This window comes from Choloepus didactylus, chromosome 2 (assembly GCF_015220235.1).
Source record: "Choloepus didactylus isolate mChoDid1 chromosome 2, mChoDid1.pri, whole genome shotgun sequence".
Lineage (NCBI taxonomy): Eukaryota > Metazoa > Chordata > Mammalia > Pilosa > Megalonychidae > Choloepus > Choloepus didactylus.
In genome coordinates, this window is record NC_051308.1 from 118,287,935 (window position 1) to 118,311,049 (window position 23,115).

The 23,115-nt window shown below is 38.6% G+C and overlaps 1 protein-coding gene across 5 annotated transcripts in view; it reads right to left on the minus strand.

Annotated features, from left to right (window-relative positions):
* Positions 1 to 23,115, minus strand: part of BCL9 (BCL9 transcription coactivator) — a 92,089-nt gene that overhangs the window by 65,627 nt on the left and 3,347 nt on the right. For 2 of the 5 annotated variants that reach the window (XM_037826206.1, XM_037826201.1), the window contains exon 2: positions 18,958 to 19,087. The exons of 2 other annotated variants lie outside the window; for them this stretch is intronic. The gene's annotated coding sequence lies outside the window, so the exon portion shown is untranslated. Of the gene's footprint in view, positions 1 to 18,957; positions 19,129 to 23,115 lie in introns of those variants that run through there. One more of the 5 variants, XM_037826202.1, reaches the window with a different exon arrangement.

Below are 23,115 nucleotides of genomic sequence, written 5' to 3' on the forward strand. Positions count from 1 at the left end.
CTTCATAATAAAAACACATAGAAAACCAGGAATAGAAGGAAACTTTCTCACCATGATAAAGGGCATGCTAACATACTCAATGGTCAAAGACTGAAAGCTTTCCCTCTAAGATCAGGAAGAAGACAAGGATGCCCACTGTCACCACTGTTATTCAACATTGCACTGTAAGTTCTATCCAGAGCATAAAAAGAAATAAAAGTTATCCAAATTGGAAAGGAAGAAGTAAAACTTTCCCTATTCACATAGGACATGATCCTATACATAGAAAATCTGGGAAAAAATCCACAACAAAGCTACTAGACAAAAAAAAAAAAAAAAAAAAGAAAGAAAGTGAAGTGGCGGGGTACAAGAACAACAAGCAAAAATCAGTACTGTTACTATACACTTGTAATGAAGAGGAAATCAAGAAAAAAATTCCATTTACAATGGCAATTGAAAGAATCAAATATCTAGAAATAAATATAACCAAGAATGTAAAGGACTTGTACATGGAAAACTACAAAACATAAAGGAAATCAAAGAAGATCTAAATAAATGGAAGGAGTTCCATTTCATGGATTGGAAGACCAAATATCATTAGGATGTCAATTCTACCCAAAGTGATTTACAGATTCACCACAATCCCAATCAAAACCCCAACAGCCTTCTTTGCAGAAATGAAAAAGCCAATCATCAAATTTACATAGAAGGGTAAGGGGCTCTTGAATAACCATGAAGTTGGAGGAATCACACTTCCAGATTTTGAAACTGATTACCAAGATATAGTATTGAAAATAGCATGGTACTGGCACTAGGACATTCATATAGAACAATTGAATAGAATTGAAAGTGCAGAAATAAGCCCTCATCTCTGGTCAACTAATTTTTGACAAGGGTGCCAAGTCCACTCAATGGGGAAAGAATAGTCTTTTCAATAAATGGTGCAGGGAAAACTGGATATCCATATGCAAAAGAATGAAGGTGCACCCTTACCTCACACCATATACAAAAATTAACTCAAAGTGGATCAATGACCTAAATGTAAGAACCAGAACTATAAAACTCCCAGAAGAAAATATAGGGAAGCATCTTCAGGACCTGTGTTAGGCAATGGTTTCTTAGACTTTACATAAAAAGCAAGAGCAACAAAACAAAAATAGATAAGTGGGACTTCATCAAAATTAAAAACTTTTGTGCATCAAATATTTCATAATGAAAATAAAATACAGCCTACTGAATGGGAGAACATATTTGGGAACCACATATCCAATAAGGGTTTAATATCCGGTATATGTAAGTAAATACCCTACAATTCAATAGCAAAAACATAAACGACCCAATTTAAAGAGTAGGCAAAAGACTTTAATAGATACTTCTCCAAAGAAGATACACACAAATAGTCAAAAAGCACAAGAAAAGACCCTCACATTTTAGCCATTAGAGAAATGCAAATAAAACCACAGTGAGATACCATTTCATGCCCATTCTAATGGCTACTATTAAAATAAGGGAAAATAACAAGTGTTGGAAAAGATATAGAGATAGGAACACTCGTTCATCGTTGGTAGTATTGTAAAATGGTGCAGCCACTGTGGAAAAGTTTGGTGGTTCCTTAGAAAACTAAGTATAGAATTACTATATGACCTGGCAATCCCATTTCTAGGTATATACCCAGAAGAATTGAAATCAGGGACTTAAACAGTTATCTGTGTTGTTATTCACAATTGACAAAAGACGAAAGTAACCCAAGTGTCCATGAACAAATGAATGGATAAACAAAATGTGGCATATACATACAATAGAATATTATTCATCCTGAAAGAGGAATGGCGTTCTGATACATGTGACAACATGGATGAACCTTGAAAACATCATGCTGAGTGAGATAAGCCAGACACAAACGGACAAATATTGTATGGTTTCACTGATATGAAATAATTATAGTAAGCAAATTCATAGAGTCAGAATCTAGAATATGGGTCACTAGTGGCCAGGGTAGGGGTAGGGAATGGGAAATTAATGCTTAATTGATACAGAGTTTCTGTTTGAAATGATGGAAGAGTTTGGATGACAATGATGGTGCATAACACAACAAATGTCATCAACACCACTGAATTGGAATGTGGTTAAAAGGAGAAATTTTAGGTTGTATATGTATTACTAGAATAAAAATTTTTGAGAAACCATAGGATGGTAGAACACAAACAGTGAACCCTAATGTAAGCTATATTTAATAATATACTTAAAATAGTATTGTTTCCTCAATTATAGCAAATGCCAAGTGTTAATAATAGGGAAAACTGTGTGTATGAGGGGATCTATATGTATAGGAACTTTGTATTTTCTGCAAACCTACAACTTCTCTAATAAAAATACATAAATAAATAAAAATCTAAGAAAAGGTAAGAAATATGATATCCTTTCATTAAGTAAAATAAAACTGCCAACAGATAATTATTACTATTGTAGTGGTACTCCCTCCCAACACTGGAGAAAGTTCTTGTTCTCCTGTTAGGCTACCAATCTCTACTACACCTGCAGAAAACCATACAGACTATTTCCCACAGGGCCCAATTTAATCTTTTCTTTAGCTTCCATACATGATTAGTTAAGAAAAGATGCCTGATGCAATGACCTCACATATCCAGAATCCTTCTATGATTAGCTGTGATTAGCAGTACTCCCCTCCCCATACATCGCTTGTGGAATACCTTAAAAATAAAGAAATATACAACTAGTTCTGAACCTACACACAAAAGATGAAAGCCAATGAAGCTTTAGCTTCAGGGCCCATCACTTTCACAGGCCCTTTTAAGCCCTGCACCTAATTTTGGATATGTAATTTAGAATATTTATTTCTTCATGAGGACCTCCCAAATTGTATAAGTTTCAGGCTCCAAAAAATCTGGAACTGCCCCTGCCTCTGCATATATTTTGTTCCCAGGTATTCAATGAACCTCTTTCCCATTATGGCCCCAACATCCATTTCACCTGAAGAATGGACCATCACAGTTGTTAGATCCACTGATACTTATGGAGGGTCACATATTGCAGATTTTCTGTCATGATTCCTATTTCAAAAGTTGTACCCTGTTTCTCCAGCAATGTTTTCAAACTGCGCTAATTTGGATATATCATGTCCCCCAAGAAAAAGCCATGATCTTTCAATCCAATCCTGTGGGATATTTGGATTAGGTTGTTTCCATGGAGATGTGACCCACCCAACTGTAGGTGATAATTCTGCATTATTTCCATGGAGGTGTGGCCCAACCCTTCATTATGGGTCTTAATTAAATCACTGGAGCCTTATACCAGCTCAGACAGAAGGAGCTCAGTGCTGTAGCTGAGAGATACTTCTGGAAAGACACTTGCTGACACTTTGAGATGCTAACCCAGAATTTGGTCTAGAGAAGCTAAGAGAGGTCAGAATGCCCCAAGAGCAACTGAGAGAGACATTTTGAAGACAGCTGTTGAAAGCAGATTTTTGCTAGCTGTGCCGGTTTGAATGTATTATGTCCTCCAAAACGCCATTATATTTGATGCAGTCTTGTGTGGGCAGGAAACGTATTGGTGTTGACTGGGTTGGAGACTTTTGATTGGATGTTTCCATGGAGATGTGATCACTGGACTAAGGGTGAGATCTTTCATTGGATAATTGCTATGGATGTGTGACCCCGCCCATTCAGCATGGGCCTTGAGTAGTTTACTAGAGCACTGTATAAGCTCAGACAGAAGGAGTGAGCTTGCTACAGCCAAGAGGGACACTTTGAAGAATGCACAGAAAGCTGAGAGAGTAGCTGCAGATGAGAAACAGTTTGAAGATGGCTGTTGAAAGCAGACTCTTGCTCCAGAGAAGCTAAGAGAGGACAAACACCCCAAGAGCAACTGAGAGTGACATTTTGAAGAGGAGTTGTGGCCTAGAGAGGAACATCCTGGGAGAAAGCCATTTTGAAACCAGAACTTGGAGCAGATGCTAGCCACGTGCCTTCCCAGCTAACAGGTTTTCTGGGTGCCACTGGCCATCCTCCAGTGAAGGTACCTGATTGCTGATGTGTTACCTTGGATGCCTTATGGCCTTAAGACTGTAACTGTGTAACCAAATAAACCCCCTTTATAAACGCCAATCCATTTCTGGTGTTTTTGCATTCCGGAAGCATTAGCAAACTAGAACACTAGTCCAGAGTTTGTCTGGGAGAAACTAAGAGAATACCCCCAGACATCTAAAGAGAAACGTCCTGGGAGAAAGCCATTTTGAAACCAGAACCCCAGAGCAGACATCAGCCATGTGCCTGTGCCTTTCCAGCTGACAGAGGTTTACCGGACGCCATCGGTGTTCTTCAATGAAGTTACCCTACTGTTGATGACTTTGGTCACTTTTAGGGCCTTAGGACTGTAACTTTGTAACCAAATAACCCCCCTTTATAAAAGCCAGTCCATTTCTGGTATTTTACATAATGGAAGCATTAGCAAATCAGAAAAGATCCTTTGTCTTGATGATAGATTATAAAATATGCTCCCCATGCCTTCTCAAATGTTAGTACACTGGGCCCTTGGTTGTGGGCTCTCAATGAAGATTAATCAAAGGGATGACAATGTTAAGAAACAGTAATTTGTGGTTCTAGCACCTATAAGATGGAAATTGCAAGTGTTGTATTAGTTACCCAGGAAAGGGCTGGCAGCTAGTAAAGTGAGTGGAAGTGAGCAGATCTGGAGGGATAGGAATTAAACATCTAATTGGCACCTACTATGTACCAAGAACTATGTTTAGCATTGTACATCCATGTTGCACATAATCCTAGGGAACAACAATCTCCACTTCAAATTCCCTAGCAGTTTGTTTAAAGAGCCCATATTTCATGATTTAAATAAATGTGTAAAGAAGAAGTGAGGCCAAACCCAGGGGAGTTGAGCTGATCTAGGGAAATTATTTAAATTCTGAATCACACAGTGCTCTGCTTGCCAAGGCATCAGCCTTCTAGGGTGCCTATAACTTAAAAGAGGCAGCACTGGAAGGGTATGCTGTCCAGCTTTCAGCATCTTCACTGAAGACTTCACTGTGACACGGCGAAGTCTCACCAACAGCATTTGGCCAGGCAGGAGAAAGAATGCCTAATGACAATAGCGAGCAATTTGTAAGTTGTGTTTCAGGCATATTTTCTTCTGAGATGGATGGTATCAGTTAGAAATTGTCATCAGTAGCCCTGCAAGAGGAATATAAACCTACTGTATTACTCCTACGTTCATAGTTACATTGGGAAAAAGAACAGTGGAGATCCACTGAAGATCTGTATGGGTTTAAGCAAGTGATTTTACCTCTTTGGGCTTAAATTTTTTTCATGTATAAAAAGCATGTTGGTACTAATGCAAGGTAGGGTGGTGTTCTGGTTTGCTAATGCTGCCATTATGCAAAATACCAGAAATGGACTGGTTTTTATAAAGGGGGTTTATTTGGTTACAGATTTACAGTCTGAAGGCCATGAAAGTGTCCAAATTAAGGCATCAACATGAGTACACCTTCACCGAACGAAGGCCAATTGTGTCTGGAAAACCCGTTAGCTGGGAGGGCTGATCCAGGATTGTGTTCCAGCTCCTCTCTCAGCTCTTGTGCATTCTTCAAAATGTTGCTCTTGGGGCGTTTTGTCCTCTCTTAGCTTCTCTGGAGCAAACACTGGGCTAGCATCTCCAAAATGTCAGCAAAGGTCTGCATTCAGCTGCCATCTCCAAAATGTCTCTCGGAGCTGCTCTCCAAAATGTCACTCCCAGCTGCTCTGAGCTCCTTCTGTCTGTGAACTCTTTTATAAGACTCCAGTGATAATCAAGACCCACCCTGAATGGACAGAGTAACACCTCCATGGAAATTATCCAATCAAAGATCTTGCCCACAGTTAATTGAATCACATTTCCAGGGAAATGCTCAATCAAAGGATTCCAAGGTTGGAATCAACACTAATACCTCTGCCCCTGCAAGCTTGCACTAAAGAACATGGCATTTTGGGGGACATAATACATCCAATCTGGCACAGGTGGTCTATGGGAATCCTGTATTTTATGCATGATTGTTCTGTAAACCCATAACTTCTCTAATAAATTTTTTTTAAAAACTAGGGGGTTGGAATAGATAATGGCTAACACCCTTTTGACCCTTGATATCCTATGATTTAATAATTGGATTATTAACTGAAGAACAGCTAGCTTGGACTTATCATGGATATAGAGTTGTGAGAAAGCATGGAAAAATGGAATTCAAGAAAATCAACAAAGCACTGTTCAACAGAACTTCTTGCAATGATGGAAATGGTCTCTATTTGCGCCATCCAAAATGATAGCCACTAGCTACAGGTGGCTATTGAGCACTTGAAATAAGGCTAGTGTGACTGAAGAGCTGAATTTTAAATTTTATGTAATTTCAATTAATTTCCCCTTAGCCACATAGGTTTAGTGGCTACCATATGGGACAGAGCAGATATCAACTTCACTTAAAGATAAAAGATAAAAGGGAGTGCTGTGTGAACAGTTTCAATTGAAGAATAAAGAAAGGCACAGGTTTAATTTAGGCAATTTACAAATAGAGTACCATATTGTTTTAGACTCTCTAAAAAAGGAGGATATACTCTCATTTTGTAGTAATAGCAAAGATAATAGCACCCTACAATTATATAGATATTTATGCTCTCCAAGGTTCTCTCATGACTATAATTTGGTCCTCACAACAACCCTGTGAGGTAGAAGGCAAATATTATTATCTCATTTCACAGATGAGGAAATTGGGACTCAGATACTTGCCCCAGGTCAGACATTTCCAACAATAATGTAGCAGTAATTTGAACCAATCATTTCAGACTTCCTTTTCCATTCCTTTATGGACAGTACAATCTCCAATCCCAACCCTTGTATAACTTCATCATGCAAGAGCTAACAAATTATAGAATACTCCTAAATATGATAATATAGGAAAGCAAGGGACTTAATAATCTACCAACAAGACAATCAAGCCCTGAAAGAGTTAGCTGTGTCTCTTACGAGAAAAGAAAAGGAGTGAAAAATTAAGTCCCCAGCACGTACCAGGTATTTTACAGCTTCTACTTGACAGAATCATACGAGACAGCATTATCAGCATCCTTTTGTTGTTGAGGAAGTTACTAGTCTGAGATCACATACCTATTGAGTGGCACAACCAGGAATTGGTTCTACAGCTTCTGGCTGTTTCCAAAAGTCACATTAAAGAAAGAGGAAGCTCTCTCCCTCCTCCGCCACAGGATGCTGCAAAGTGGTTAAGCATGCAGGCTTCAGAGTCATACAGACTGAGTGTGAACCTCAGATTTGACGCTGTTCAAGGAATTAATGTTTCTGAGCCTCAGTTTCCTCAACTATAAAATATGGGATGCATTTTACCTACCTTCCAGGATTATGGTGGATTAAATGAGATAAATTGTGAAAACAGCCCCATGTCCTGCACAGGTGCTTGGTGGATGGTAGTTATTAATATTTTATCATTATTATTAAGGTGCTGCAGATACTATAGGCAATTCTGCAATAGGAATTCAAAAAACTATTTCAGACAAGGTAGCATTGGTGCTCAAGTCTACCAAGTAGACAGTTCCGGAGGAGAAAGGACACTCACATGGACAACGCATGTGAAGTGGGGATACTGCATGTTTTAAAAGTCATTGTTAGGATGGGTGACAGAAGCAGAAGCAGTGAAGTGACGAATTTGCTCAAAAATGCCTAGGAATGCTGATGCTTTGTCCCAACTTTCCATCTCTTATAAGCCAGATGTTAAAACTGGTCTTCTCTTAAGCTCTAACCCTATATATCCAAGTTCTTGTTGTCCATTTCTGTCTGAAAGTTACACCTACACAAAAAGCCAACAGTTCCCCAAAGAGAACACATTCATTCATTTATTCATTCATTCAACAAGTATTTAAGAAGCACTTTGTATATGCTAGGCTTGGTTCTAATCATCGATGTACAGTGATGAACAAGACACACTCTTAGAGCTTACTTTTGATGGAGGGAAACAGACAAACAAAATAAATAAGATCATTTCAGATTATGGTAAATGTTGCAAAGGGGAAAAAAATGCAGGTTGATGTGACAAAGAGTGGCTGGTAATTGATTGTTAAGGAAGACCTCTCTGAGGACATGACATTTAAGCTGAGTCCTGACTGACAAGGAAACGCCAGCCACATGAAGATCTGAGGGCAGAGTGTTCTGGACAGAAGGTATAGCAAATGCAAAGCCCCTAAGGCAGAAATGATCTTGGTGCCTTTGAGGGACTGAAATAAGGCCAGTGTGGCTACAGCTAGAGCAGAGGAGAGTGTTAAGAGATGACGTTAGAGAAAAGCAGGGGCCAGATCACAAGGGCTTATACTAGGCCATGGGAAGGAGTTTGAATTTTATTCTAAATGCAGTGGAAAGCCATTTGGAGGCTGTTAAGCAGGGGAGCAATGAGATCTGATTTGCCTTTTAAAATGATCACTTTGAAAAAGATTATTCCTAATCCGGCTATCTCCTAGCCCAAAAACATAGTGCAGGTGTGGAAGTGCATACACCAGGTTTCCTCTTACAAGTATTGTCATTCTGCCAGTTATCTAGTCATGTGTGAGGCTCTCTACTGCTCCCATTCAATCTGTTGCCAAATCTTATCAAGTCTCTCTCCACAGTGCTTCACAAGCTCAACCCTTCCTTTGCCTTTCCACTGTCATCACCCTAATTCAAGTCCTCACCGCTTCTCACCTGAATTACTTCAGTAACTATCTTCCGGACTCTGGCCTGACCCTTCTGCAATCCACCCCACACACTATTGCCGGATAAATCTTCCAAAAGTAAAGAGCTGTTTATGTCACTCTCCTGATCAGAACTTTCAATGGCTCCCCACTGCCTAAGAAACTAAAACATAATTTTCTAACCCCATGTGTAAGACCCTCCACTTTGCATCCTGAACTGCTCTCTCTTCTCTCCATACCTGCCTACACTCACCCTATGCTCTGGAAAAACTGGTCTACTTGCTCCTCTAGGAACATGACTTGCTCTTATTTAAGCCATCCTGGGTCTGAATTGATGCAATTCTATGTTGTTCAAGTCCTGGAGTCTAATGATACAATGTCCATGAAGCTTTCTCTGCTCTTCCTGGCTAGATCCAAACCTCCCACAGGACTCTGTCTGAACCTTAAAGCATTCATTATATTCTTCTTTGTATTACAGTTATCTGTGTACATGTCTTACTCCCCTACAAATTATTAGTTCCTTGAAAATGGGAACAGAATCTTATCCTATTTTTTGTGCCTGTTAGCACCTAGCACAGAACACGGCATGCAGAAGATACTTGAAAAATAGTTGTTGAATGAATGAATGAACAAATGAATGAATAGACTCAGAAATTCATCTTTGGGCTGTGTTGCTCAATAAGATGATTTTAGAAAATTATGAATAATCACAAGAGGGAATAAGAAGGGTCTAGCCCTTTAATCTTTACAACAGCATTTAAGGACTCCCAGGAAACACAAATAAGCATGGAAATAGGTTTCCATTGTTTTACATGGAATGGCTGTCAGAAAAAGTCACTTGAGAGTTGCTGAAAATTATGCACTGTGTTAACAGCGCCCTAGGACATAGATTCTATGTCTGTGGCTCCCCACTACCCACAGTCCTTCAATCCCCAAGGTAGGTTTATGGGAAATAATGTAAAACCATTTCCCTTAGCAATTAATTTTGAGTTCAGCGGTTCCTTTTCAGAAAAAAAGATAAAAGTTTCAGCTAATTCCCTAATTTTTCACTGTACTATATTAGCATTCCAGAATGATTGAATTAGCGTGTTGGGGTTTACCTCAATCAATTGTGTTGGCGAGTTCATTTATTTTAAGTGACTTTGCTTTGGAAAAAGGTGCTGAATGAACTTCCTCACTGAGTGAAGGCTTCATTTCGGTAGCAAATAGGTACAACATGGCAAAGTTTCCTCATTTGCTCCCTTTTGTTTCATGCACTGACCTTGACTCTCTTTATGAAAAAGAGGGTAACTCAATGTCCCTGTTGTTATTTAAATTACACAAACTTTTAGTACATTATTTCATTGCAAACCATCTGTTATTAATTATGGCTGAGAATCTTGAAGCGCCCATGAAACAAGGGTGCTTTGTTTTTATTCCTTTTTAATAAAGAGTCTGGTCCTGGAAGATTAAGGGATATGCCAAAGATTAATCCCTGTGCAAGAGAGAAACCCATCCAGATGGTACCTCCTCAGAGCTCAACTTACCTCACTGTGGGCTGCCACCCCTCATGAATCCCGTTCATGCCATCCACCTACTTGCCTACCAACAAATGAGATAGCAGCTATTCTTTGAGTAGCTGGGATGGTTCTCTACAACACTTAGTTCTTTTTTTTTTTAATTGACTTTAAGACAGTTATTTATTCTGAAATATGAAGTCCTATTAGCACATCCTTGGGGAAGGGAGTAAAAGTAAGTCTTTCTAACTCTGTTTGTTACAATATGTGCATGAGTATGAGACTTTATTACCAAGAGTCTAAGGAACATGACCCTCTTTTTATCAGCTTCTTAAAATTCTGTTTCTCTAGGTCCTAGTTCTTGGCATTAAAGACCCGGAGAGGTCCATTGTCCAGAGAGTCCAGGAAAGGATCTTCTTTTTCAACCGCTGCTTTTGTATTTACTTTTAAGAGAGGTCAGTGGGAAGATAAGGGTATGAGTTCTATCCTTAGAGAGGGGAGAGCTATCCATTCTCTTGCTTGTAGTTTCTTTAAGGGAGGGTGTAAGATAGTGCATTTCTATTAGACATTTGGCTCCTTGAAGTCAGAAGTGCTCTTGTGTAGTTCAGGAAACTGAGGTAAAAATACCATCTCTGGATCTCGGCACGGTAATTTACAATGGGTACAGGAATGGTAGACTGGAAAGGATGTGAAAATTTGGGTGCAAATCCTGGGTCTGGTTCTAACAAAAAGGGTAATCCTGGGCAAGCTACTTAAGCCTTCTGAGGCTAGGTTTGCTTAACTGTAAAACAGGAACCTCGTAGGTGGAGGTTTTGCATAGGTTAAATGGGATGGTATATGTAAAGCACCTGATATTCTTATAGATAAAACACAGAAATACAGGAGGTTGGTAACTGTTCTAGTTTCAAAATGGCTTTCTCCCAGGACGTTCCTCTCTAGGCTGCAGTTCCTCAAAAATGTCACTCTTAGTCACTTGGGGTATTTGTCCTCTCTTAGCTTCTCCAGAGCAAGAGTCTGCTTTCAATGGTTGTCTTCAAACTGTCTCTTATCTGCAGCTCCTGTGCTTTCTTCAAAGTGTCCCTCTTGGCTGTAGCTCCTCTTCAAAATGTCACTCACAGCTGCACTGAGTTCCCTCTGCCCATCAGCTCATTTATATGGCTCCACTGATCAAGGCCCACCCTGAATGGGTGGGGCCACACCTCCATGGAAATATCACCTACAGTTGGGTGGGGCGCATTTCCATGCAAATCTAATCAGCACCAAAACGTCTGCCCCACAAGACTGCATCAAAGAATATGGCTTTTTCTGGGGGACATAATACATTCAAACTGGCACAGTAACTGATCAACTAAGAGATTTCTTATATTTCTTCTGACCACCCAAAGGGCTCTGCCTGTGTCCCTATCCTGTTCAATTGTTATAGCAAAGACATACTTAAAGCTACAGAAAACAATTTTAAAAAATCTCATTTGTAGATGTCACAAAATTAGGAGAGATAACAATCAAATGCAAAAAAAAAAATTCTCAAAATGCCAATTGTGACAAAATGAATTTTGAAATAGAAGCAGAAAGATTCAAACACCAGAAGGGAGAATGGACCAGAGAAATTCAAATTTTCCTTCCACCCTTAAAAATCCATGACTGTCATTGACTCTCAGTGTCAGTCACAGTTTTCCCCTGAGGAAGAGTCTTTGGGAGATAGGTCCAAATGTAAAAGCTTTCAATGGGAATACAATATTTTTATTGTTTATTTTTAAAAATCTCTTAGTCCTGAGTAAGAACTGGTTTTAATCAGCAGCATGGTGCTATAGAAAGGGCCCTGGATTTGGAGATGGAGCAATTTGGGATAACCCTAGCTGTGACACTTATCTTCTCTTTGACTTCAAGCAAATTACTTCATTTCTCTGAGCCTTCCTTTCTTCACCTGTCAATAATAATACTTAAAGGTTGTTGGGAGGATTAAATGAGATACCATATCGCTGTTTCTAAGATGCGTATTTTTTTCACATTTCAATAGTTATAAAATTGAGAGGCATCTTAACATTGATGATGTGTTATAGTTTAATTGGCATTGTTTCTTCTTTCATAGTGGCAGGTCTTCCAAGCAATGGCAACTTATATTCAAAGGAATATGCTAACATATTTTAAACACTTAGCATAATGTCTGGCACACAAGTTCTCCATACAATGTTAAATTCCATTCTTCCTTTCTTAGACAACTGCTTCACAAGCTCATGAGGACACGAATTAATAATTGGGGCTGGCCTACAGATTCCCAATATGGAAAATTAATGAGAAAGTTCAGACCAGATCCTATGGAGGATTACTTCCATTCTATGGGATCTGATTTTCAACTCATTTCCTCTTGATGTGTAAACTTGAGGGTTTCTGTAACTTTCTAACTCTGCTTGCTCAGTATATTTTCATTCAAATTGAAATCCATATATTGAGAGCAGGGTTAAATGGTTTTGCCAGCTTTATCTTAGGAAAGAGAATATCCCTGTCATCACCAACACTCTACCCCCGTCTTCCAAACAATCGCTTACCACAATGTCTTTGTCAAGTTTAATATCCTTCAGCTCTGACTTCTTTCCTCCTCCAGTGCTCAATTCAAGGTGCTTTACTTTGTTACAAGAAGCATTTAATATCCTCAACGTTGCAAGGATATATCAGGAAGGGAAATTTTTTCTTGATCTGGCTGGCCCTGAACATAATCACCAGATATTTATTATAGTCAGATACTGTGGTTATGAGCGTAGATTTTTTCTCATGTAAGAATATAACTAATCTTTTATAAAGTGTTACCAAGCATGTTGCGTCACTGTTATTTTGTGCCAGTGAGGTGCCCAGGTTAATTATATATAACACAAAATGCACTTTTCACAGCTACTTTATATTTTTTAATGATTTAATTGCATGTATCATCTTATCTTATTACAATAGTAGAAATTCATTTGCTAGCTTTTTCTCTTTCTCTTTAATCCAACTTATGGACAGTGGATTGCTACTTAATACTCCCACCAGAGGAGGTACAGTGGCAAAGCTGAGTTTTGTTTCTGTAGGTATGGTCAGTTAGCTAGTTGGTCAATATCTATTTACAGCCTACTATAAACCCATCATCGTATTAGGTTCGGGACTAACTACAAAATAAAGCTAGACTCTCAAGTCATTCATTTTCTAGGGAAGAGACATGTAACAGAAGTCATACTGAAGAGGGACTCTCTTAAGTGACCTACACCTAACTGATTAATCTATGGTTCCCACAATATTCTGATTAGTAGTAGGATGTTTGCACTCTGCTGCTCCCACTAGTAGGGTTGTATGCTTACCAAGAGTCAGTGTGTTTGTTCTCAAACTTACCTGTGCTACTTATTATTATTATTGTAGTTACATTCTTTAATTAAATTTACTTAAACTAATGAAATATGAGTTCAAAAGAGATAAGTAGTTCCTACGAGATCTAAGTTTAAGGTTTGGGAAAGGCACTTGAAAGGTGAGTAGTTAAAAAAGATTTACTGTCCACAGGCATGGGAGAGCCAACTGTAAAACATCATTAAATCTGGAAAAATCTGATTGCTTCACAAATGTCTTTAAGATCTTGCTTCACTTTAAAGAAAACAAGACACAAAACGTCTAAGAAAAGAGGTGTGGTTTATAAAAGAAACAGGACACAGAGCTCTGATGGGAAGCCCTAAACTCAAAGATGAGTTCTTAGCCCTACATCAAAAGTCTGAGGGATGTTTTAAGTCAAAATAAAGACTTAAGGAATGATTTTTTCATTTCGTTTGATTCCTGCTTTAACTTTGTTCAACTAAGAGACCAACTATTAGTGGAGTAAGATATAAGGGTTTCTACTGTTATAATAATGTGTTGGGAGATACAATACAGGAAATATAGAGTGCCAAGGTAGATAAGGTGACCTCTTCCAGGGGAAGAAAGGACTCAGCAACAAGCTCCACAGAGGGGGGAGCCCTGAATTACGTGCCGAAGGATAGAGTAGGAGTTCCTAGGGAAATAAGGAAAGGCAGTCACTTTCAGCAGAGAGGTCAGTATGAGTACATAGCTCAATTTTCTAGACTTTGTAGGTCAACTCAGAGACGAGACAGTATCAGTTTGACTCTATCCTGCCATTACTATATGTCCTTAAGGATGTGGTCTACACTTTGCTGTTTTCATTTGTAAGATGAGGAAAAAAGCAGTACCCACCTCCAAGGAATATTGTAAAGATTAAAAGAGATAACTTTTCAATAACCTTGTCTTAATGAAAACTTAAGCAAAATTATTTTAAGGATTTCAGAAAGCAAGGAAGTAGGCATGCTGTGGCTGATTCTGGAAATGAAGGAAATGTTTCACACCTCTTCTACAATCTTCTATGAACTCAAGAAGTAGGAGATTCAAGAGAAGGGAAGGTGTGGCTGGAGGCCACATGGTCCCGAGGTCAGCATGTTGGACAGGAAAGCAGGCAAGTCTCAACAACCAGCACTCGAATCACACAACACAGCTCACCAGCCACTTTCAATTAACTCATTTAGTTTTCACAGCAAACCATAAAATAAGTATTGCTATTATCTCCATTTTACACATGAATGAACTGGGCCTCAGAGAAGTTAAGCACATTGCTCAAGGTCATATAGACAATAGACAGGAAGCAGGACTAGAACCCACATCACCTTATTCTAAGTTGTGTGTGCTTCCAATACCCCAGGATGCCTTTCTCATGTTCTGTTTAGTTCAAAAACCTTGGTATGCTGTGTCTTGTATTTGTATATCTGTTAAAACTTTTGGTAGGACAGGATGCTGCGACTAATAGCTAAAATGAGGTTGGAGATTATCAGGGATTTCAATTATCCTGCCTATCTCTGACCTCCATTACCAAGGATAATCAGAAGCTAGCTCTAGCCATTTTCTGAAACTTTCATTAATTTTAAATAAATTTATACCCTGTAATTTTTTTTCCCTTTGCCCAAATTAAAACGTCCTTGTCTTTTCAGTTTCTCATTACAGGCAAATCCCTTGCATGTCTTAGAGACTGTCTGTTGTTTTTCTCTGCATCCTTTGTATTTCTGCTTTGTTTTCTTAGAAATGAAAGGACCCAGTGCCAAATTCTGATTTTAAGGTGAAGTCATAACATCAATGTATATCATTAAAATGTTTTATTGTAATTATAGAAATAGTCAATGCCAAATTATGTGCACTATATTATTTTCTGCATTATTCTTTATCCCATTCTCAAAGTTAATACAGCCTATTATATCTCATTCATTCTTCTGACTGTCACTGCACAGTGAGCAGATGTCTCCATTGAGCAATCCACAATGAATCCAAGATCTTTTTCCTGAGCACTTGCAAGTGGAGTAATTCAGAGCCCATCAGTGAGTACGAGCTGTTTCAATTGTTCCTTCCAGTATACATTAGCTTGCACTTGTCTACATAAAATTTAAAAAAATCATGGAATTAGAGATGGAAAAGACCAGTTAGATTATCGAGCCTGCCCACTCTACTAGCAAAAGCAAGCAAAGGAAGCAGTTCTATTAGCTTACACTACTTTAATGATGTTTATTAATAATAGCTACAATTATTGCTTATATTAAATGGTATTTTTCATGCTAAAATCAGTTAAGAAACTTTTTTTTTTAAGCAAAGTTTCTTTTCCAAAAGGGATTTGGGGCTCAGACAATAAGGTTACCATACTCAAAGCCAATCCAACAAAGCTAATTCAATTCAGTTCAGTAAGTAAACATCTCTGAGGACCAACCACTGGTAGACAGGGACCCTGTTGAGTGCTCTGAGGGATGCACTGGTGACTAGAACTTGGATCTCTCCTTTCTTGTTCATCACCTTTTAAGGGATTTGTGATAGTGAACACCTATAACTATTATGATCATTCTAAGAAAAGCGCAAGGTAATATGGAAACAGTGGGGCTGGAACCAGGAAAGTTTGTGAAGAAAGTACATTTGATCTAGGCCTTGAAGGATGGATGAACATAATGCCAATCCACAGAACTTGGGAAAAGAGGAATTGAACAAAGAACGAAGTCAAACCAAAACAAGAGGTCTTAGCCGGGCTTCTCTCTTACAGGGTAAAGACCAGTGTGATGAGATGACTACACATCCTCACTGCAAGTGGATGAAGTTCATGTGCAGCAGATGTCTACCTGGCCTCTTTAAACAGATTAGGACATGGAAACTTTATTTGATATATACCCAGCAGGGAAAAATAACCTGAACCAACAATCCGAACACAAAGACAACCTATCATAAACATACATACAGGGACAAGACAGAATGTTTTAAGTAAGGACTGTCTCAAATAACAGAAAAAACAAAATCCAGAAAATCTGGTATGGACTGTAAGGAAAATTAGTAATTCCCCAACTACAGATCAAAACTTCTAATCAAGGAATAGACAGTTAAATGACCCATATGCCAGGACCTTAGTACTTACTCAGTAGCAACTAATACAGCAAAGTATTAATACTAGAGTACCATCTGGCCACTCTGGAAATTTGCAGACCCTTACTGAATTGCTAGATCCCTAACTTAAAAAAGAACAGAGCACTCCATTTTCTGATTCCTTCAATAGAAATCTGTTTAGCGCAGACCAGGAAAATGCCAAAATATTGTTATAATTAGTAAGAGTAGACATTTTCTCCATTTTCACTCAAAGAACCTAATCTTTGCAAACACTATTATTTGTCAATGTCTTACCTCAGGAGTTAGCTACTTTAAATCACCTTTTAGAAAAGCATTCCAAATGTCATCTCCTGCATGAAGCCTTTCCCAGTTCCTTCCGTCACCATTTCCTTCAACACCAAATTAATTGTTCTCTCCCTGAACTACCAAAGGTCTTTGATCCACTGCTGTATGATTTATAATTAGTTGTCTGTCTCTTTATACCAGAATGAAAGCATCTTCAAGGCAGGGGTTCAGCATTACTCATTTTGTATTCCCCACAATGCCAAGCTCACTTTTCATTGCCTGATAGGCAGTAGATAGTCAACGCATGTTTATTAAATGACTTCATCAGGTCTCAGGCATCTTATTTTGACATATTTTAATCATTAATTTTTTTTTCCTCTTTCCCTTTCCAAAACCTGCCCTTATCTGTTTAATCATGGCACTGAGATTCAGATGCAGCATCCGTATAAGTGTGTGCCTACCACTGCCCTTCATTCGATCAACATGTATTTCTGTAAGTGAATTGAGGAAGTACTACTCTTAAAAAGACCTGAATCTTGACTCTGTCACTTAGCAAACCTTTGGAGCCAGACTAACCTAGGTTCAGTCAGACTGTCACTCAAACCCTGATTGTGACTTACCAGTTGTGTAAGTGAAACCCACTAGACCTCAGTTTCCTGAGCTGTGAGATTAAGATATTAATAACATCATGCATGAAGGGGTTTACCTCAGTGCTTGGCACATAGCAAACAAATACTCAGTTAAGTATTGTTATTGTATCCTCATTCATAAAGTAGAAAACAATAAGTCTCTCAAAATTGTTATAAGGAATAAATAATATAACAAGTGAAATTTTACCCAGCACATTTTCTGTCAATGTTTCCTCACTTTCCATGTCTAGAATAATTGCTACAATCGACTGAGCACCTATTGTGAACCAGGCAATATGTATCAGTCACTTTAAATATTGTTTCCCATCCAATTCTTATTAACAAGCTGTTGGAATAATAATCATTATCCTTGTTTTTCAGATGAGTAAATTGAGTTCCAGAGAGAAAAAATAACCAACCCAAGGTCACATAACTAGTTAGTGACAGTTTGTTCCAGAAGCTACAGATAAGAGGGTCCAAGTATAGTACAGGAAAGTAATATAGGAAGAAAGTACAAGCAGAAGCTCCCGCAGGAGCTTTGTGTTCCTGTTTATTCTCTCCCTGGTCTCCAATTCTAGGATTATGTTTGCCTTTTAAACTAGCCTCTGGGATGCGTATCAACACATTCCCACTCTCACTATTCACCTACTCTTGCCTTTTAATAAATGCATGGGATGATGTCACTCATCGAAGAACTAACTCTAATCACTTCCCTCTCCCAATTTCTTTCCTGGTTATAAATTTACTAATTGTTCCCAGGGTCTCCTTACCTCAGTTATTCTAATTGTCATCCATAAAAGATTTTAATTTTTAGTCATTTGGTTATATTTAATTTCATAGACGTCTGTAATGGACTTATATTAGAAATGTCAAATATATTCATTGCCAGCTACATGGAATGGCAGATGGAACTTCCATAGCCCTACAAAAAGGCAACCCTGTTTCACATCAAGACAAACCCCACCCCCTGCCCACCTCCCTCTGCCACAATCTCCTGGACTACCGGAAGTGAGCTTCTGACCCTCAGGCAACCCAACCATAGGCCAGCTAGGGATCTATAAGACACGGCAATGAAAAGATGAGCTGGAGTAATTGGATTCTTTCTTGGGAATCTGAGTTAGGGAATTCTGAGAGAGTGAAGCAATTATCAGAGGAAACCACAGCTGAAAGAATATAAGGAGGAGGCAGAGCCTGAAGGGGATAGGGTGGAGAAGTAGAGTTCTGGGCCTGGGCATCTTGACAAGTCAGAGTTATAAAGAAGCAATAGCTATGTGTAAAAAAAAAGCTATGAGGTTGAAAGTGTTTATCCAGAATAAAACTAGAAGGCTAGACTAGTGGGTAGCAAACGGAGCCTGAGTAAAGGGAAGGCACAGTGAGAGAAAGAGAGTGACACAAGAGAGGAGGTTGTCCCTAAAGTTGCCTCAGTACCTGAAGGGTTTCCGATCCTGGTTCCAGGTTCCATCTGTGAGCATCCTCACAGTGAATGCCCTTTTCTTGAGAAAACTTGAGTGAGTCAGTTCTTTGCAATCAGAAGGCCTTTTTCTAGAGGGCTCAGCACCTAAAATCATTTTTAGAAGATGAATGTTAAATTGCATTGTCCTCTTCTCTGTCTCAAATGGGTCACAATTGTAGATTCCTGGAAGACAAGAATCCACCTTACTGCCCTCTGATTGTGCAGACTTTCTCAAAGACCTCCTTATTTTCCCTGTTTCTGAAATAAGAAATAACTCCTCTTTAACTACTACTTAAATATCACTAAATAGTTCTGCTAGCCAGTAAGACAGGCAACCTCTGCCAATTTATTTATAATCTGTGCATCTTTGACGAAAAATAAAAAGCAAACTCTTAGTAAGAAACCACAAAGCCTAAGAATGGGAAACATGACACACAGGAGCTTTAGAGGAAAAAAGCTGGGCACAAAAGAAAAGTGGGGTTCATAGATACATAAAATACTTTTCTATGAATATATAATTTATTTTTGCAATGGGGGAGAAGAGTGAATACCCTAATATAAGAAATTTTCATTTTTTAATGTGGGACATAAGGTTGTGTAATTTAAGATTGTTACCTGTCATTCTTTTTGAATTTAGCTAATTTTATTAATAAGTTGTATGTCAATGTCAACTGTTTGTTCATTCAACAGCATTTATTGACCACCTTCTCCATTCTACCCTGTGCTAGGCACTTTAGGGGTACAACAACTAAAGACAGTCCCACTCCTTGAGAGGGTCAGAGCAGGAGGCTGACAATCCCAGTGCACTGTGATAACGGCCACACAAGTGCACACCCAACCCAGGAGGTGGTGGAGCAGGGATGGGGAGGTTTGGATCCAGAAAGCTTCCCAGAGGAAATGCCCAGGATGAGTTTTGAAGGAGCAGTGGGAGTTGGCTTGGCAGAGATGAGGCAGGAGAAAGTTCCAGGAAGAGGCAGCAGCCTGGTTGCTGCATGTCTTAGACTATGGTTGCCTTAAAACCCCAGTGTGTCGTAGGCTTCAATGCAGTTAACTACCAACCCAGGTATCCTTAGAGGAAGTACACTCTTGGCCCTCATTCAAAATGTCTCATGTCCACAAAATTTTTCTCCTTAAACATAAACCAACTACACAAGCCCAAAGGATAATAGAAAGCCCAATATATCCAGTATGAGACAAGACAAAGCTACCTCAAAGTTTCTCTTCTGAGCAAATGATAGCTCAGCTCCTTTCAACTGCCATTAATGGTAATTTCAAGTCTGTGTATTTATAGATTATGGCTTTTATGGAAATTACTAAAGCTCTCCAAAGCTTTAGACCAGAGCCATTCTGAAACTTTAAGTGAATAAAATACTTTTGACAATTATTTAGGTGATCAAAAATTAGATTGGCAACAATAATACATAGAGTATGCTTTTCTTTTCCTTTACAGTGTTTTGCATTCAATGATAAACATTTTGCAAATTTCTATAGAGTTTGCTATAGTATGTCCATTTAACCTATCCCTGTTTTTCTATCTTTGAAGTTAATAAGTTTCTCTTATTATCTACTTTTCTGGATTGTTACAAAGTTATGCAAGACAGCAAATGTTAGGAATTTTAAGCAACCCAGAATAAAGGAACAGTGTAGGTCAAAGAATGGGTTTCAAAAAACCTTTCCCAGTTTTAAAGAAATTATATCTCACATACTATTTTTTTTTTTCAGATGGTAAAACTTAAGACCAATCCAAAGAGAGTCAGTTGTTTACTAACAGTCAAAGTAGCCTCCAATTGGTCTTCTTTACTACAAGCAGAAGATAATTCCTTTAACATGGTAGAAGAACTTACACTGGAGTCCTGAAAATTGCAGTAAGAGATACCAAGTAAAATTTAAAAATTATATGTTTTCAAACATTGAACCAATTTCTAATGAATAGCGCTTGGAATTACTCATAGAAAACATGAATAATGAAAACATCATTCACTCTCTACCCTCTCTGCTCTAGCCTTAGCCACATTTTAGAGAAAATTTATTGCTCAAGAGGCTCAAGGTATAATTTTCACACATGCATATGTATATGTGTGTGTGTGTGTGTGTGTGTGTGTGTGTGTATAACATACCAGCATATCTTCAACAATATCCTCCAGGAGTTGCATATCATAAAGACAGTCAATATCCTGTGATCTCCAAAAGCACAGTGTTAAACACATAGCCTGTATTATCAGCACTACAGTTGCTTAAACTGGCCCTTTGCATCCTCGAAACAACATGTGAGCATAATACAAAAAGGAATAGCACGATTTCTATGAAAAAGCATATGAGAATGGCAAAGCTAAGAGAGGTATCCAGTGCCTGTCCATTTTAAATTCATACTTATTATACAGAAAGACATGCATTCAGAACAGCCCGTTCTTTTGAAAAATGGTTCTTTAGTCTCCTTGCACATGTGCCTTGTATGCTGACTGGCAAATTCTCTTACAATTTACAGATTAAAAATCTCACTTTTTCCTATTGTACCTGTCACTTCAAAATATCAACACAGTTCATATGGTGGATGCTTAGGAATGAATCCTATATATTCACAAAACCCATGACATTTCCCCTTTGGTAACTTAGTTCTTGAACTGAGCCTCATCTAAGGTGACCAAAAAACCAGATTCGCAGAAGTGCCTATTCATGAAATTGAAGAAATACTGAATAACAGAATTGGAAGGAAGCTTCAAAATGAATTAGTCCAAGTCTCTCATTCTAAATGAGGTTCAGAGAAGTAGAGTGGGAAGTCTTAGGCTGTGAACTGGCAAAACCAAAACCAAAACTGGAAACTGGTCCAATGTACTTTGTAAAAACAAACAAACAAAAAAACACATGTAATTATTAAGTTAGAACTGGGGATCTCTTTTTAGACTGGCACTATATATTTTAGCCGTTTTTTAAAAAGGGCCAAAACTAAGGCAATAATTTTAATGCCATATGAACACAGTATCTTTGACCTGAATAACACAGTGATTGCCTCAGTTCTCAGCTTTATGTCTCTTGCAGGGATTTGGCAGAGCAAGATTTAATCAGCTAGCCACCTTGCCTCTTATTTTCTTGTGAGTCCTTGGGCAAGTCACATAACCTTACTCAAACGTAACAGAAGGATAACAAAGTTACTTAATTCGCAGGGCTGTTTTAAGAGAGGACTAAACAGATATTATATTAGAGTGCATTAAAATGTCAAGGCTTAAAAGCAGTGAAGAAAATTTTCATTTTCCATCTTCTATGTCTCTCGGTAGTGGGGTATGGGTGGTGTTACACATAACCCCCTTCAATAAAACTACATGCAAAAGCAGTATTTTTAGCTAATGAGTTTGGGGGGTGTCCTGCATGTCATGTTGATTTTCCTCTTCAGTAATAGAGGCTCTAGCATTTTCGTTTATCATGGTACTCACATACCGCACCTTTAAATGTCATCCCAGTCTTCCATTTTATCCCTCCAGTATTAAGGTTGACCTGGATCATTGCTGTCTAGCTCCCCAGTCCTGTTAAATCTGCTTCCCACCCCCAGATCGTTGTTTTATTCACTTCCTCAAACCCCCACTCAGATTACATCTCTCGTCTCCCTGGATGGCTTTCCTAATGCCAATTCGGATTGCCTCCCCCAGAGGCAGCTCCCCAGGGAGTAAAACAGTTGGGGGGAGAAACTGTGGCAGATGTGATCAAAGACTTGCAAATGCAGGCCATGGTGCCCATAGATGGTACAGGCTGCATGTGCCAAATTCAGACCACAGGCCACAGCTCACATTTGGTCTACAAACATACATTGCTACAACGTGGGCAAGCTGCGTACCTGCGTAACAACGTTTGGGTGCATAGAGACGACTCTTATTTTGCTCATCACGTGACTTAACCACACGTGTGGGTTCCTAAAGTATAGGCACCAAACCTATGATTAATGTGTGGGTGGGCATGTCTGTCTTCTTTTAAACTACTAAATGAATCTAAAAAAGAAAGAAAGAAAGAACGATGGATTGACAACACTGAAGACAAAACTCCTTTGAGTAATAGAGAAAGACACAATGTGGAAAACGGTGATACAGTCATTAAAACAAATCTGCCTCCATGGAAATGACTGGCATTTCAGCCATAAATTCTCT